We start from the raw sequence: 4,810 nt of genomic DNA on the forward strand, positions 1-4,810 counted from the left end.
ACCTTTGTCGTATTTTTAGTTAGTAACGTGGATACACATCAAGTTTTTGGCGCCGTTGCCGGGGACTGAAATATTAAGAACACTTTATTTCTATTAATTTAGCCATTTCTATTTTTTTGTTTTCATTAATCTTTTAAATTTTAATTTGTCTTTTGTTTGCTTCTGGCAGATTCTTTTTGTTTATGACTAGAGGAAACTCGTCGAGACTATTATTTTTCGACAGTGAAATTGAAAGTATTCTTCGCAAAAATCATAGAGAGGTTAAAGAAGTAAGGTAGAGTCGACAGAATATAGTAGACGAACAAGAGAACAACAATATTACTAAGGAGATTGGTGATAATTAGAATATTCAACTACCTCCTACAAACCTTGTTCCTCATACTATGTACTATTTTGCCAAGTTAACTCTAATTGGGGTTAAATCAAGTATTGTAAGACCTACAATTACCGCAAATAATTTTCAACTGAAGCCGAACACTATTCAGATGGTACAATAGTATGTCCAGTTTGATGGTTTGCAAAATAAAGATCCCAATACTCATTTGACCAATTTCTTAGAGATTTGAAACACTTTCAAGATTAATGGCGCCACTGATAACGCCACTCGCTTATGGTTATTCCCATTCTCATGGAAGAACAAAGCAAAACAATGGTTAAACACTTTACCATGAGTTTCCATCACTACATGGGCTCAAATGATCGATAAGTTTCTTCTAAAGTACTTCCCACCGACTACAATAGCTAAGTTGAGGAATGACATTTCTTCCTTTTCCAAAATCAATTTAGAGACATTATATGATGCATGGGAGAGATATTATGACTTATTAAGAATGTGCCCTCATCATGGATTACCCCTGTGGTTACAAGTTCAAACCTTCTACAATGGTTTGAACCCCTCAACTAGGCAATTAATTAATGCATCAGCTGGTGGAACATTGAACAATAAAACACTCGAGGCAACTTATGAGTTTATAGAGGAGATGGAACTAAATAATTATCAATAGCAAGTCATGAGGATGAAACCAATGAAAGCAGTCGGTGTTTTTAATCTAGATGTCGTCACCATGTTATCAAACCAAATAGAAGCACTAAATAAGAAAACTGATGGTTTATATTTATCTACGCAGGTGAATCCAGTGATGCAATGCAATACAAATAGAGGTGGAATGAATAATCTAGAATGTTTACCCTTTGGTCCTAGCACAGAGAATGAACAAATCAATTATATGGGGTGGAATGAATAATTTTAGACCTCAAAACAACCTTTATAGTAATAACTATAATGCAGGTTGGAGGAATCATCCCAATTTTTCTTGGGGTGGTCAAGGAAATCAAATAGCACAACCCCATCCAGGCTTTCAACAACATTATCAGTAAGAGAAGAAGTCGAACCTTGAGCAGATGTTGGCAAAATTTATCTCGGTGTCAAAAAATCATTTTCAAAACACTGAGGCAACACCGAAAAATCAGTAAGAATCAATTTAAGGACTCAAAAAACAAATAGGAAAGCTTTCTAAATTAGTTTCAGAATGACCATAAGGTAGCTTGCCTAGCAATACTGAAACTAACCCAAGGGAGCAACTTACGCAATTACTGTTCGGGATGTTGAAGGGATAGTTGAACCTGAACAAGAACTGAGGTAAGAAGATGTGGTGAACAATAAAAAGGTTGAGGAAGGAAAGAAAGAGAAAAACTCAATTGTTAATGAATACACACCTCGAGTGTCATATCTAACGCGTTGAAGAGAGACCACATAAACGAGTAATATGGTAAATTCTTAAGCTCTTAAAAAAATTTACACATTAACTTACTGTTTGTTGAAGTTCTTTTGAAGATGCCAAATTATGTCAAATTCTTAAAGGAGCTGTTAACAAACAAGAGGAAGATAGACGACTCGTCGGTGTGGAACTTAATCTAGTTTGCTCAACTATTCTCCAAAATAAACTGCCCAACAAACTTAAAGATCCAGGGAGTTTTACTATTCCTTGTCTCATTGATAGTTTAAATATTGAAAATGCTTTGGCAGATTTAGGCGATAGTGTTAATGTGATGCCTTATAAAATGTTTAAACAACTTGGTCTTAGGAAACCCAAACAAAATAGGATGAGTATTCAATTATCGGATATAACCATTAGATATCCTAGGAGTATTATTGAGGATATACTTGTGAAAATCAATAAATTTATATTCTCCGTTGACTTTGTTGTGTTAAACATGGATGATGATAATAAGGTACCTTTGATCTTAGGTTAACCCATTTTAGCCACTATTGGGACTATTATTGATGTTGGTACGGGTGAACTTGTGCTTCGTGTAGGTGATGAAAATATTTTTCTTCAAGCACGTGATTTTGTGAGAGTCTCTAGTGAGCAAGATGATTTAAATTGTTCCGTTAATATTGGTAACCATGTGGCTCAACGTTCTATGCAGAAAATCCCTCGTGAAAACATATGAAGAGTGAATAGTACAACTCGATGTACTATATGAATGACAAATGCATGTTAAGGAGAACTAAGACAATACGATGAAGACACGAAGCAACACCATAATGTGTAAGTGATAAGAACGAACCAGTTTAAGGTTGGGGACAAAGTACTGCTAGACAAATCAGATCCACGAATCTCCCATTCGGAGCTTTAGTCAAATAGATCGAACCCATTTATGATACTGAACGTCTTCCCATACGGTACAGTCAAGGTAACACATTCTGAGTTCGATACATTAAAATTGATAATGAGAGATAGGAGTTTTGGCTTCGAAAATCATTGTAACTGTGAGCGTACAAGGTAAAGTCGAGCTTAGACTCTCAATAAGCGCTACTTTAGTGGCAACTTGAGTGCCTAAATTTTGTTAATTCTTTTAACCTTATTGCATGTTAATTTAAAATTAATTAAACTAAAATTAAAAAAATATGTTTTTGAACCACACGGCCAGGACACACATGCGTGTCACAAGCTGTGTGCAGAATGGGGTATTCTACAGTGAGTTACAAGGCCTGGCAACATGGTCATGTGGCACACACAGCCTAGACACATGGGCGTGCCCCAGGCCATGTGCATGTTAGAGCAAATAATAAAAGTTACACGGTCTGAAGATATGGCTGTGTAGGTCACACAGCCTGGATACATAGGAATGTCTTAAGCCTTGTGAGTCTTGAGACTTAATATTTCCAATTTTAATGGTTACACGGCCTCAGGTGATCCACACGGCTTGGCGACACAGCCGTGTGACACACACGACCTGGACACATGGGTGTGTCCAAGGTTGTGTGAATACTGGAGTTAATTTTTCAAATTTATTTACAAGTCAGTGAGTTATACGAGCCATGACACAACCATGTGCAAGACACGACCTGTCACATGGGCGTGTGTGAGATAGTGTGCCCTGGACGGCCTCTTACACGGGCTTAGGAAAAGTAAAAGAAGTTCACACACCGCCTGGACAAATGGGCATGTCTGAGGCTCTGTGAAAACTGGGCTTAAATTTTGAATTCCACACAGACTGATAAACCTCGACACGGGCATGTGACATGACCGTGTGGCCCAACATGGACCTAAACACGATTGTGTCCCTTTAAAACCCTAATGCCCTTTAGTTTTGTCATATTCCTCCTAATCCTTTCCCACAAAAACCCTAGTTGCCATCAACTCCCCCCCTTTTTTCCAGTCTGACCACCCCTTTCCATCCCCATCTCACACCATTCATCTCATTCCCCATCGCAGAAGTGTCATAACCCTTCCTTCTTCCCTTTCTTTTCTTCTCTCCCTCGATGAATGTCCCCTCTCCCTTCATCGTACCACCATTCCAGATTTCCCTTCCCTTTCTCCTTCTCCCTTTAACGCTGGAACCTGCCCCTAATCCTCCCCTTTCTCCTTCCTTTTTCCCTTTCATCCCTTTCACCCCTGTCTGTCCACCACCCACGCACGAGCCACCCTATTTCTTTCTCCCTTGAAGGTAAATCGCCACCCTATCCGCTTCTTTCCAAGTCTATCATCCATCCTAGACATCCCTGTCGTCATCCTTTCACCATCAACCACCGCCGTGCGCATCTCCGTCGCGTGCACCCCCAACGACCTTTGTTTTCCCCTTCACTTATTTTATTTATGTATTTCTTATTCATTTTTATTTTATTTATTATTCTTTGTTTTATTATTTTTATTTCCCTTTATTGTGATTTCAATTCTTGTTTTCTTTATTTTCTTTTGGTTCTTTTCATATTGTTTTTATTATTTTCATTCATCATTTTAATTATTTTTACTGAGTTTTATTCTTGTTATGCTTTTAAGTGGTATTAGTTTTTAGAAAGTTAGGACTATTGTTACTCTTATTTTAGAATTGTGTTTTCTATTATTATTATTATTATTATTATTATTATTATTATTATTATTATTATTATTATTATTATTATTATTATTATTATTATTATTATTATTATTATTATTTTTAATGCTTCTTTTATGTGAAGTTTGGATTCAAATATTTTTAGCTGAATGTTTGATCTTGTGATTCTGGATTTTAGTTGGATTTGACTTTCATTCTGTGGTTATTTAAACTGATCCATTGTGTTGATTCGTGCTTTTAAGTTGAATGCTGGGATAGTTGTTTGGTTATCGAACACTAGAGGGAAATCTAAAGTCGTCTTCCCTATTTCAAAAAAGTGGAAGACACCAGGTGCAACCTGTTCGACGGGCCCTTCCACCAATGCATGCCTTTCGTGTTTATGATTTTCACACGGTTCTCAATAGGACCTATGTCAGCATCTTTGACAATGACCACTGAGATTAGCTTGTTGTATTGATTGGGTGGCTTT

The 4,810-nt window shown here is 37.0% G+C and overlaps 1 non-coding gene across 1 annotated transcript; it reads right to left on the bottom strand.

Moving 5' to 3' along the window:
• Window positions 1–743: 743 nt before the first annotated feature.
• LOC128281155 (small nucleolar RNA R71) lies at window positions 744–850 on the bottom strand. The gene has a single exon (XR_008271367.1). It is a non-coding gene; the product is annotated as a small nucleolar RNA R71 (small nucleolar RNA).
• Window positions 851–4,810: the final 3,960 nt, after the last annotated feature.

Source organism: Gossypium arboreum, chromosome 9, assembly GCF_025698485.1.
Source record: "Gossypium arboreum isolate Shixiya-1 chromosome 9, ASM2569848v2, whole genome shotgun sequence".
NCBI lineage: Eukaryota > Viridiplantae > Streptophyta > Magnoliopsida > Malvales > Malvaceae > Gossypium > Gossypium arboreum.